Source organism: Sebastes umbrosus, chromosome 16 (genome assembly GCF_015220745.1).
Source record: "Sebastes umbrosus isolate fSebUmb1 chromosome 16, fSebUmb1.pri, whole genome shotgun sequence".
Taxonomy (NCBI): domain Eukaryota; kingdom Metazoa; phylum Chordata; class Actinopteri; order Perciformes; family Sebastidae; genus Sebastes; species Sebastes umbrosus.
Window position 1 is genome coordinate 298,884 of NC_051284.1, and position 13,664 is coordinate 312,547.

The following is a 13,664-nucleotide window of genomic DNA, read 5'->3' on the forward strand; positions in this document are numbered from 1 at the left end:
ATTGAACAGTAACATTTCACAGCGTGCAGTCCAGCACCACAGAGGAGAAGGAACTGTGTTCACAGAGTGTCATACCTGTCTCTCTCTGGTTCATATGGGTCATGTACTGCTGCCAAGGAGGAGCAGTTGTTGGCATGTGGTTGGTTGAATTTTGATGGAAAGATGGCTGGATATTATGACTTGTGTTTCCCTGCCAAGGTGTTTGGTGGATGTACATTGGCTGTATTGTGCTTTGAGGGACTGGGTGTGATGGGGTTCTCAGGTCTCTGCTCTCAGCTTCATGTGCATCATCTATCATCATAAGGATGTTTCGACGGAGTTGCATCTTGGTCACTGAATCCTTAATTTGCTTAATTTCAGTTACTACCTGTCTGCCAAATGTTTCATTAACATCCAGACTGGCAGTTTTTGGGACAAAGTCTTTAAAATGGCAACCTTCTCAATTTCAATATCATCAGATCCTCTGTCCTTTGACTTTTGTTTGACCTTGGTGTAATGTGCTCTATCACATTCATTAGCCTGCACCTGACCAGGATGCAATGACGTGTTTTCACGTGAGATCATTGGAGTTGATGGTCTTGATGTAGTTGTCATCTGCACCATATTTGGAGGTGTAGAGGAAGACTCAGACACATCTTCCTCTGTCTCCTGGTCATCACTAGCCCCCTCTGTAGCATCTGAGTTGACAGGCTGTTTGTCATCTACCTAGAATAAAAAATACAAATATAAATGTAAGGCAGGAAGCACATCTGGGTCAAAATGGCCTTTGTACAACACTTGTGCTTGGCTAGCTATAGGTACTAATAATTTAAACAGTTTTGCATGACACATGGGACATCTGTAATGCTTGTTGAGCAAACGCACCACCTTTTATTATTAACCCTTATTATCTTAATCCCTTTTGGCTGCTGTGTATTATTTTCAAAGGCACATTCAAATCGCAAATAATACCAACACAATATGAAGCAGTTTCAGTTTATCATTTTGAGTTTTAAAAGACAGTTTTGCTTTATTGTATGTAGTAGGCTATAACATTCATTGTTTCATAGGTTGTAACCACATAGAAGCTGTTGTAACAGCCTACTGACATTCAGGGTGGTCTGAGAAATTCTGTGGACCACAAATGATCGCAGAAACTCCAAGTTCTTTAATATCCATTTCTGCCTGGGTGTAAGCTCTTTGTCACCACTTCCACTTGCTTTTGGACAGAGCAGTTTTCCATATTGTGTTCTCAGTGAAGCAGCTTTGGTTTGTACCTCTCCAACTGTAATGTATTGATAAAAGAGTTTTGTGCATCATTCCCGAACATAAAAACGTTTATGTCTCCATCTTTATCCATCCATTCTCCCATCTTCTAGAAGAGAAACTAAATGAAAATGTGGGGTCTACATCTATAACATTAAAAGCAAATGGAACTGTACTGTTCTCTGTATGTGTTTTACTTCCAAAGTGTTAACATAAATAAACAGCCAGCCAAACTCCTTTTCAAGAGCCAGGAAGTGAGCGTGCTTGCTCCTTTAATGACTTATTTCACAGCAGGTCAAGTCAAGATGACACATTGAATTGGAGTGAAACTAGAAAAGAAAATACAAAAGATGTACTTAATGAACTGCTATTACAAAAACAGGTAAATATAAATAACCTACCATTAACTTATAATTCAATAGGTATGTAACAGGTAAGTATAAGCGGTAAAGTTATCTTATGAGCGTTAACACAAAGTTATTACATTTGTACAAATCTTAGAAAAATGCCCATCAAAGTCATCAATATCAATTCTCAAGCATGTAAAGAACATATATCACTTACAGCCATTGCTTTCTGAGGGATTCATATACAGGATTACACTGGATTCAACATGAGAAACTATACAACTGCACCATGTTCTTTCTCTGTTTTCAGGTCTCCTCTATACTTCCTACTTCCTGTTACCCGCTTCCTGTTTACACTATCTTTCCAGCCTTCAAAATAAAGCTCAACAATCTTTTCTGAGAATAACAATACAAACACATTTTTAACAGTCAACTTGGTCTTTTTAGCATTTTAAACGCACTCAGGACAGAACACTCCCCGTCTGGCATTTACTGGTGCCACTCAATTGTCCGTACTTGAACTTTGACTTTCTTTTGGCAAGAGCAAGACAACATCAGAGATAGGCCTCAAGAATGTCTTTAGTTTGTCACGCGATGTTGTCCTGACCTCGATTTTGCGGACCTGTCCATCACTGCTCGGGAGAGTGGAGGTGACAAGACCCATTGGGCACTCGTTGCGAGGCGCTTGACTCTGTTTTAGCAGCACTATGTCTCCAACCTCCAGGTTCCGACGTGCTGTGTGCCACTTGCACCTTGGCTGAAGAGTGTGGAGATACTTGTTTCTCCATCGGGGCCAAAACTCATTTGCTAGTGGCTGCACCTGTTTCCGCTGACACTTGAAAAGATCCTTTTCATAGAAGCTGCCGGCTGGAGCAAGTACACCTGGTTTTAGCAGCATAGCAGTCGTCAGCAGCATTGGAGAAGAGGGATCAGTGGAGACAGGGACTACAGGTCTCACAATGACATCTGTTTCAGGATCCACTAGTTTGAAAGACTCATGTGTTTCAGGCTGGTGTGGTTTGCGAAGGAACTCTGGTCCTGTAAATCACATGGTGTCAGTGAGTGTTGAGGCGATCCAATAGTTTTGCTCCTCTCTCTGGACCTCTGCTTGCATGATCTCCAGAAAGGTCTCATCCTCGAAAGACAAGGCAGGTTTGTTGTCGTTCTTTGTTCTCACAAACACATCTTGTCCAAGTTTGTCTTTAGCAGGGACACCAGAAGCGGGACAGTTGGACAGATGTGTGGGGGTACAGTGTCTGTGCTCCCCGCCGTAGCCTACTCTCTCCTTCACGCTGATGTGATTCTGACAGGGCGTCAGAAAAGATGGACGTCCATTCTGCAGGACATTGGTCTTAAAAACAGATGCAGTGGGCTTGTAGGCACTGTCGATGCAAACCTCCCCTACAATCACCCACCCTAAGTCCAAACGCTGGGCAAAAGGGGCGTTGTGGGGCCCATTGATATGTTGTCTCACCTTGTGAACACGTATGAGGTCTCTCCCCAGTAGGATTAAGATCTGGGCTTCAGGATCAATCTCTGGGATGTAAGGCACCACAGACCTCAAGTGAGCATGGGAGCGAGCGACCTCTGGTGAAGGGATTTCTGATCTGTTGCTCATGATCTCGTTACATTCAATGAGTGGAGGTAAGTCCAAACACACTTCACCATTCATTGCTTCGATCTGAAAACCGGCTGCCTTCCTTCCAGTCATTTCAGTGGTTCCAGCACAGGTCCTCATCAGGTAAGGTGCAACGCTACCATTGACATCAAAGAGCTGGAAAAACTCAGATCCGGCCAGCGAGCAATTGCTCTGGTCGTCGAGGACGGCATACATTTTGACTGAGCGTTCTCGTTGCCCTTGTGGGAAAACTCGCACCAAACATATATTTGCACACGATCGCGCTGGGAGACCTTCTCCGCAGACCTCAGTGCACCTGGAGGTTACCTCTGGAGGAGAGCTGTTTTGCTGCTCTGTTTCTGACTCCGTTGCAGGAGACACAGCAGGTGAGCCGGTAGTATCTGGGTGCATGGCTGTGCAGTGTTGATTACTCTCGCACTCATTGCATTTCAGCTCCACTGGACATTCTCTGGCCATATGAGTAGCAGAGCAACACCTATAACAACGTCTGTGTTCTTTTAGTAGTGTCTTGCGTTCTGTCAGTGGCTTCATTTTAAAGGCTCTACATTTCTCCAGAGGATGAGATGTATCATGAAGTGGACAGAACTTGGCCAGATCAGTACTATTTTTCCTGTCTGTTGATGATATGTGCAGTGAGCTTGAATCTGCTGTTGCTGACACATCTGTCATTTTCACAGATATAGCTGTCTTCACACCATCATTCCTAGCTGTGGGCCTTTCATTGAGGTAATGGCTGCGGTTGCTGTTCGTCAAGACGAAGCTAGGATCATTTCTGGCTTTTGCCTGACGTCTGACAAAGTCAGCAAAGAAGGAGAAAGGTGGAAAGGAAACCCTGTATTGTTCTTTGTAATGTGAACCAGCAAAAAGCCATTTTTCTTGTAAGCCTTGTGGCAGCTTTTCAACAATGGGGTTAATTCCTCGAGGTGTGTCAAGATAGCTCAGTCCTGGAAGGTACCCATCCTCCTTGGCTGAGAGTAGCTCCAAGAGCAGGTCGCTAAGTTCTCTTAGCTTGATGTTATCTTTCGAAGTGAGATGAGGAAAGCTGTCCAGTCACTTAAATAAAGCACTCTCTATCACCTCCGGGGTAGCGTAGCACTCTTGGAGTCTGGTCCATGATAATTCGAGTGCAGCTTGAGGGTTGGTGATGTGGACAGCACGTATTCTTTTAACGTGTTCAGATGACTCCTTTCCAAGCCATTTTACAAGTAGACTTAACTCCTCACTGGCTGTTAACTCTAAATCCTGAGTGGCATTAAGGAAGGAGAACTCCCATGCTCTGTAGCTCTCAGGCTGGTCATCAAATTTAGTGAGCCCTGTGGTTACCAACTCCCTGCGGGCAAGATACTTAGCAAAGTCTACCATGTTAGCAGCTGGAGCAGTAGAAGAATCCTGTGTGTTGTTTCTTGTGAAACTGTTTGGATAGCTTGCTTGTCTAAATGAAGGAGAGCCCTGCTCCAAATATGTTTTAAAGGAAGACTGGGGGTTCTGAGGGTGTGAGCTTGGAGGCTTAGGCAGATGTGTCTGGTGCTCAGGTGCTGGAAAGTACTCACTCTGCTGTGTATCTCTTGTGGACGTGACATCACAGTGGTATGCTGGGGTTAATTCAGGGGCTTCCTGCTTTGTTAGCGGCGTTGCCTCTTTAAGGAGAGGAGGGGCTTTAACTGGAAGGGGTGTGGCAGGTTTAAAGCTGACCTGAGCCTGATGTTCCAAGTATGCCTCTGTACGTTGTCTTATTGTCTACGGTGAGACGCTACTCTTGGCGCTGCGCATATCTTCACATCCTGTCCCAGCTGCAGCTTCTAAAACTTCGGCCTCTGCGTTGGCAGCAGCAGCTGCTTTCTCCAGTTCTAGTGCTTCCAAATCTGCTTCTAATGTAGACTTTTCCAAATCCAATTTGGCTCTTTGTTTTTTCAATTTTAACTCCTTTTGTGCGAATGTGACCCTGGTGCGGGCAGCTTCAGCTTTTGCTCTAGCTTTAGCAGCAGCGCTGGCTACAGAAGACTTGGAGGAGGATGTGTATTTGGAGCTGGACACTGATGTCACTTTCTCGTCTTTTTCTGTTGCTTGAGCTTCCATAACTGCGGCTGATGAATCCTTCTAATTCATGGCTTTTCACTGTACTGTTCTCTGTATGTGTTTTACTTCCAAAGTGTTAACATAAATAGACAGCCAGCCAAACTCCTTTTCAAGAGCCAGGAAGTGAGCGTGCTTGCTCCTTTAATGACTTCTTTCACAGCAGGTCAAGTCAAGATGACACATTGAATTGGAGTGAAACTAGAAAAGAAAATACAAAAGATGTACTTAATGAACTGCTATTACAAAAACAGGTAAATATAAATAACCTACCATTAACTTATAATTCAATAGGTATGTAACAGGTAAGTATAAGCGGTAAAGTTATCTTATGAGCGTTAACACAAAGTTATTACATTTGTACAAATCTTAGAAAAATGCCCATCAAAGTCATCAATATCAATTCTCAAGCATGTAAAGAACATATATCACTTACAGCCATTGCTTTCTGAGGGATTCATATGCAGGATTACACTGGATTCAACATGAGAAACTATACAACTGCACCATGTTCTTTCTCTGTTTTCAGGTCTCCTCTATACTTCCTACTTCCTGTTACCCGCTTCCTGTTTACACTATCTTTCCAGCTTTCAAAATAAAGCTCAACAATCTTTTCTGAGAATAACAATACAAACACATTTTTAACAGTCAACTTGGTCTTTTTAGCATTTTAAACGCACTCAGGGCAGAACAGGAACAGTGTAGACGTCGGCCCATTCGGTCATTATTTACACATCTACTGGGTAGCATCCAAATAACTATACAAACAGGTACAGCGAGTTTCACGTATAGTCATTTTATTTCCACAGTTCTTTATTCTACAAGAAGCCGGGTTGGCTTTGTTGGTCGCATCAAACAGTCTACTGTAACGTTAGATCTGAACTTAGTGGCTAGCTAACCATATGCTACTGGGGGTAATGATAATTTTGCATATTCCCGCAATTATGACCGGGCATATCATAGCATATCTACTCACCTGGTTGATGAAGTGCTTTGCTATTTTTCGCCAACATTTGACTTTTTTGACTCTGTCATGGTACTCCCTCGACGCAACGTCAGACAGGCAGGGGTACAGTCGCTACAACTCAATGAACTTTTTGTCAGTTTCGTTGTCCCACCTGACAGCAGCAAACTCTGCATCCCTCCTGCTTTTCGCCATGTTTGTTTATTACCAAGTGACCTGACTGCGACCTGATTGGTCAACGCAAAGGAACACGTCATTGGAGATGTCACACTAGGCGTGTCAAGACAAAAAAATTCTGACAGGCTAGACTTCTCTGGGTTTCGTTGGGCGTCCCAGACGCTGCATAACAGGTCGTTTAGCATGTCAAACTACACGGGTAAAGACGCCCGATTCTCGTTCATAATCGGCCACGACTGGTTATTTGTCGGCCACGACAAAATCGCCTCAAAATCGGGCTAGATTCGTGTAGTCTGATCCTATAAGTATTAAATACTCTTATCAACATGGGAGTGGACAAATATGCTGCTTTATGCAAATGTATGTATATATTTATTATTGTAAATCAATGAACAACACAAAACAATGACAGATATTGTCCAGAAACCCTCACAGGTACTGCATTTAGCATAAAACAATATGCTCCAATCATAATATGGCAAACTGCAGCCCAACAGGCAACAACAGCTGTCAGTGTGTCAGTGTGCTGACTTGACTATGACTTGCCCCAAACTGCATGGGATTATCATAAAGTAGGCATGTCTGTAAAGGGGAGACTCGTGGGCACCCATAGAACCCATTTACATTCACATATCTGGAGGTCAGAGGTCAAGGGACCCCTTTGAAAATGGAAATGACTGTTTTTTCCTCACCAACATTTAGCGTAAGTTTGTAGCGTTAATTAACCTCCTTCATGACCAGCTAGTATGACATGGTTGGTACCGATGGATTCATCAGGTTCTAGTTTCATATGATACCAGTATCTTTAGAGGCTTTAAAATTGAGCCCTCTACAACCTCCGAAAGATCGATTGCGTTAAGGCGTTAAAGAAATTAGTGGCGTTGAAAAAAAAATTGCGTTTACGCATCAATGTGTTAACTTTGACAGCCCTAATAAGTTTACGGGACCTTTTTTTTTACAATTTAAATCTATTTTCACGATATTTAACTACAGTGACTGTGTGTTGGGCTCTGACTGCTGCCAAAATGTAGGTGACCTACACTCAATACTGTGCCTGAACACATCCTGTGTAGACCCAGACAGAGGACTGAAGCTGATCATGTGCTACTTCTGTTTCGCCTGCTGTGTAGACATGATGTTAAACCTCACAGTGAGAACAGCCAGCAGGTTCCTGCCTGACAATCTCTGTGTGTGTATGTTGATAACAGAGAGAGGAACTTTTCTGGGACTATGAAGTGCTTTATACGTACAATCTCAAAATCAACAATATACGTATAGTTCTATAACAAACTGCCACCTAGTGTGAAGAAATTAAAAGGGCGAGTAATACGTTTTGTTTTTGTTGCTACATTCTGTACAATTGCCTGTTAAAAGATATTTACAATAAGGAAACATAAGCATGTATGATTTGACATTGGATTTAGTCTATGTGCAAAATTGAAGGGATTCTGGTAATATTCCTTAGATGAAGGCACACGATTGAATGACATTAACATGTAAATTGAGGCTGGAATTAAAAATCACGCTTAGGTTTCTGACAGAATGCTGAATATGTTGTATGGAATTTGTCTGTGGAGGTGGTCAGGTAGAGAATTTTGGTTAATCTTTTTTAGTGAAAAAGTAATGTCAGTGTAAAACAACTTGTTCAATGATCATATACAATATTCATGCACAAACAGTCATCTATACAGTCTCATACAGTTTCCTCCTGTGAAATGAAGGCTAAAATGATCTGTAGATATAATAGAGTGGTCCAGGGAGGACGTATTTTGTAGGCCAACCAGGAAGTTAGCTTTGCCCTGGTTCCCTCCACTAACAGCCAATGGGATTGTTTCATTGTGTTTGGGAGAAAATCAGCTCTGTGGCAAACAAACATTTATGATACTTACATGTTTTGTTCAGCAAGATAATCTTCATAAATGAACACCACTTTTATGATTTTTGAAGTGTGAATGCAATCACAAGAAGTAAAAACTTTAGGCTGTAAACTAGCTACACCACGGTCGCATTAACGTGAGTTTACACAACGAGGCTGTGAAGGACGACGAGTCGGCGCGATGACGTTTAGTAGTCTCATTTAGACACTTGTTAGCAACCGCCTCTTTTAAGACAAATAAAATTTACAAAATTCACGAGTGGGAGATTTATTGATGTACTTTATGTCGTAGAACAAAATGTTAAAATCTCTTCAGCTTGTGTTAACCAGAGACCTGATTTCAGGCATCTAACTAAAAATCCACTGACTTCTAGACGAGGAAACCGGTGCTAAAATGCATTTCCAGGTTTTAGAACTCATTCCTGTAGCTCTTTATGGTGAAGAAATTTCAGTTAATTCCATTTTCTACCTTGAAGTGACTTCAACTCCATGCAACTAACGAATAAACATCACGAAAATGTGAAATACTCGCCTATGTACATTATATGTCTAGGGCTTTTATTGTGAAAGGTAAAAACAGAAGAAGTGGATCTGGTCTGCGCTGCCTTTGTCAAGGATGAAAGGAGTAATAAAGTTTGCCGCCCTGGTTCGTTCAGCATTAGGCTCGTTCAAGATGAGCCAGACTACTGGCGATGCATGCCGGTTAGATTTGTGCCCGACTTGATGCCGACTTGCTCTGACGTCGTGACCACGTGGGTGACGATAACCTCACGAGATCGAGGCGGCCGCAGTTTTTAGAGCCAGGCGCTCCATTTGCTCTCCATCGACTGCAAGACCATGGGCATTATGGGAAAAGCCTGGCGGTTGTCTGATCAAAGAGCTGTTTGGCTCTTAGTTTTGACAGCAAACACCACATGTTGTAGAAAGTCACAACTTTCTGTGTAGTTGTAATATTTAACTCTAGATTTTATTAGTCTCATGTTGTGCAATAAAGGTTTCATCTGTTAACAAACATATTTTGTGGTATTGATAATAATCATAATTATAATAATAAAGGTTATTTGTAAGTTCTCATTACAAAGTGCTTCACATGGCGGACATAAAAGTCGGCTTGGAAAGGCTCGGGGTGAAGGTGGCTCGCGGCCGCAGCTTTACAGCACTCCCTGCCCGGACTTCACCACACCGTGGCAAAGGGCTCGCTGCGCCCTCTCTCCCCGCCGGGGACAGCCCCCTGCTCCCGGTGCGACTGTCGACCGTGGCGAATTGTCCTCAGTGCGCCCCAACCGTGTCTTGCCGCCAGATCAGGGCTCGGCCCATGTAAAAGGCGCCAGGGGTCTGCGGCGATGACAGCAACCCACCCGACCCGTCTTGAAACACGGACCAAGGAGTCTAGAGCACGCGCGAGTCAGAAGGTGCAAGCAAAACCCCGTGGCGCAATGAAAGTGAGGGCCGGTGCACGCTGGCTGAGGTGGGATCCTGGCCCCGCGGGGTCGGGCGCACCACCGTAAAGTGGTATCGGTGCCGTTGTATTGGAGCCATTTTGCGAGTACGAGTACATGAGCCCAGTATCAGACCTGGTACCAGATACTAGTATCGGTATCAGTGCATCCCTACAGTACAAGATACACACACATTTCCACATAGATTGAAAAACAAATATAAATTAAAGCTGCGAGCAGCGATGAACCGCAATGTGTAGGGGGCAGGAATAACCTTTACCAATGAAACAGGAACTCTCTGCTGAGTGATATGACACCTCCCACAAGACACTACGACAAACGGTTCATGAGTTATGAAAGGGGGCGGGGCTAGAAAGGGGGCGGGGAAAGGCCTTAAAGATGTACGGGGCTGTGAAGCTTTGAATAGTTGGATTCAATTATTGTCTCCTGGGAAGTTGTCAGGCAGAATAACTGCTCGTATCATGAAGTCAGTAGGAAGGGAGACTGGAAAGGGAGGAAATCTAATTAAATGTTGACAACTGAGGACTAAAAGCACTTAAACAGTGGCCAGTTTTCCCAACTAATGGCCGTCTGGTGGTCCACACAGCAGCCAGATTTCCCTGGTTGGTCAGCTCCTGTCAGTCATGGGTCAGGGTTACGGTTACTTACAGCAGCTATTCAGGGTGCTTTCAGACCTAACCTGGTTCATTGGGGCGGGTGTGAAAGCTGTCAATCGTACCCTGGTGCGGACCAAACAACCGAACCGAGACTGTTTGAAAGTTTGGTCTCTGGTGATGTTTGTGGTGTGATATGTGTTATTATAGCAGATATGTGATTTTAGCATCTAAACTACTAATGAATCCATCTGCTGATGGCGAAATATGTTCAGGAAGCGATCCTGTAATTGATCTGTATAAGGCCATGTACTGTATGCAATTCAGTTGGTAACCATGGTAACACGTATACTCGTCACTGCAGGTTTTTTCCCTGATCAACAGGTTAAAAGCTGTTAAAACTACTGCGCTTGTATCCGACTCTGTGGACTTTGTCACTTCATTAACTCCCCGAATCATCACAACATGCCTGTTAGTCATTATTCATCCATTTGCAGTCAGAAGCATTAAAGTGCAGCATGACCTTCCGTCAGTCACCAGAGTCTGATTTCCCCACGTTGGTCCTGATGATGCAGGATGACAATCGGAGAGTTTCCTGTCACTCTGAGGAACTTCCTGTTTACTCCTCTTGGTTCATTTGTAAAAAGTCAGTGTGAATAGGAACCGGACCAGAACTAAAATTCAACAATGTAGGCTATAATCTTTCCTCTTGGTCCGGACCAAATGAACCCAACTACAGGTGTGCCTAATTTATACTTACTGCAGAGACACACCTCACACCTCCTAACAAATGCTACTAAACACCAGGTAGTTAAAGGGAGATTAGTCAAGTATTTAATACTCTTATCAACATGGGAGTGGACAAATATACTGCTTTATGCAAATGTATGTATATATTTATAATTGGAAATCAATGAACAACACAAAACAATGACAGATATTGTCCAGAAACCCTCACAGGTACTGCATTTAGCATAAAACAATATGCTCCAATCATAACATGGCAAACTGCAGCCCAACAGGCAACAACAGCTGTCAGTGTGTCAGTGTGCTGACTTGACTATGACTTGCTCCAAACTGCATGTGATTATCATAAAGTGGGCATGTCTGTAAAGGGGAGACTCGTGGGTACCCATAGAACCCATTTACATTCACACATCTGGAGGTCAGAGGTCAAGGGACCCCTTTGAAAATGGCCTTGACAGTTTTTCCTCGACAAGATTTAGTGTTAGTTTGGAGCGTTATTTAGCCTCCTTCACTACAAGCTAGTATGACATGGTTGGTACCGATGGATTCATCAGGTCATCTAGTTTCATATGATACCAGTATCTTTACTTTATCTTTAAAAGTGAGCCCGCTACAACCTAAAAATCATAAGTTGTGTTAAGGCGTTTAGTGGCTTTAAAAATGAATTTGCATTAACACGTTATCACGTTAACTGTGACAGCCCTATTATTAATATTATATTCCATTTCTGCCATTAGATCCTCCTAATTGTTACGCACTGGTCCTTTAAAGTGAGACATTTAGAGAAATGCCTAATGTTAGCTAAATATAGAAAGATATTAGTTCTTGATACTGATTCTGTGCTACTGTTGCACTACATTTTAGCATGTCACAGATAAACATTTCAATGGTTTTATCACAAGAGTAAAACAAGAAGTAAAAGCAGCGTACCTGGAGACATAGGCCTATTTGTTGTTCCCTGCATGTGATCCCATTCCACTGTCTGTCAGTCTGTCAGCCGTTAAGATAAGAGAAGACTTCACTGATCCCTGAGGGGGAAATGAAAGCGACTCACGTACAAACAGTTTGGGAAATGAGATGAAATTCAGTGTTCTTTTTCCCCACAACTCCCATTTGTGGCCACAGTGGTGAAACAAAAGTTCCATAGTCTCACTTTAAAGTCTGGGAATAGTAAAAAAAAAATGTGAAAAGACTGTCAACTATGTAGTACCTCTGTCTGTCACAGGCTGTAGCATGTTCAGTTTTAGAGCTAGAGTGAAGATGCAGATATCATATGAAACTTAAAACCTGAGGAATCCATTGGCGAGGAAAAACTGTCATGGCCATTTTCAAAGGGGTCCTTTGACCTCTGACCTCCAGATATGTGAATGAAAATGGGTTCTATGGGTACCCACGAGTCTCCGCTTTACAGACATGCCCACTTTATGATAATCACATGCAGTATAAATGTGTTATTGTCTCCTATTCTAAAATGATGCATTTAAATATTTCTGCATACTGGGGTCCCTAGACAGTCTTGAATTCCATAAATTGGGTATCACTGTAAAGCTGAGACTCTGATGGATCCAATGAGCCCAACTGTATTCATGTGTGATGATGTTAGTCCCCATAGGAGACATTTCATTGACCTCCCTGTCTAAAACGACCTGTGGTGACCTCTAGGATAATCCCAGCCTCATGAAACTTTACAACCACAAACTAGAGACCTAGAGCATTCAGAGGAGGGATGGATCAAACTAGAGACCTAGAGCATTCAGACGATGGATGGATCAAACTAGAGACCTAGAGCATTCAGAGGATGGATGGATCAAACTAGAGACCTAGAGCATTCAGAGGATGGATGGATCAAACTAGAGACCTAGAGCATTCAGAGGATGGATGGATCAAACTAGAGACCTAGAGCATTCAGAGATTGGATGGATCAAACTAGAGACCTAGAGCATTCAGAGGATGGATGGATCAACTAGAGACCTAGAGCATTCAGAGGATGGATGGATCAAACTAGAGACCTAGAGCATTCAGAGGATGGATGGATCAAACTAGAGACCTAGAGCATTCAGAGGATGGATGGCTTTCCTAGCTAGATTGACAATAAGGGGGTTCTGAGCAGTTTATTCAACACAAGCAAAATGCAATTTTTGCAGAAATCTCCAAATGTTAAAAGTTTTTTAAACCAAATCACAGCATGGCTTTTTCTGTGGTGTTCCTCAAGGTCTGGGTGTCTTATTGTGGTATTCTGGAGGGATTATTGATCATTTTTATAAATTCTTCAGTGGTAAAAAATGGTTAAATGTAGCACCAAATCTGTGTAACAAATGGTATCAACCCCAAAATTGCCGCAACAACTTAGGAGACATAATAGAGCATGGTGATGACCATCATATACTTATAGAAATAATGTTCTAAGATCTTATACACTTTCACAATTTATTTTTATTTATTTATTTATGTATTTATTTCTACTCCGTCGCTACTGTTGCGGCTGTAAAATGATGGATAAATAGTTTTGAGCAAAATGTCTCGTTTCACTTTCAGGATTTGAT

At 42.7% G+C, this 13,664-nt stretch overlaps 1 protein-coding gene and 2 long non-coding RNA genes across 3 annotated transcripts in view; 1 reads left to right on the forward strand and 2 right to left on the reverse strand.

Annotated features, from left to right (window-relative positions):
- gabrr2a (gamma-aminobutyric acid type A receptor subunit rho2a) overlaps positions 1-13,664 on the forward strand; it is a 95,007-nt gene that overhangs the window by 50,859 nt on the left and 30,484 nt on the right.
- Positions 962-2,434, reverse strand: LOC119474880. The gene is made up of 2 exons (XR_005203677.1): positions 1,810-2,434; positions 962-1,264 (listed from the first exon to the last, which is right to left on the reverse strand). It is a non-coding gene; the product is annotated as an uncharacterized LOC119474880 (long non-coding RNA).
- LOC119474879 lies at positions 5,414-5,977 on the reverse strand. The gene is made up of 2 exons (XR_005203676.1): positions 5,741-5,977; positions 5,414-5,505 (listed from the first exon to the last, which is right to left on the reverse strand). It is a non-coding gene; the product is annotated as an uncharacterized LOC119474879 (long non-coding RNA).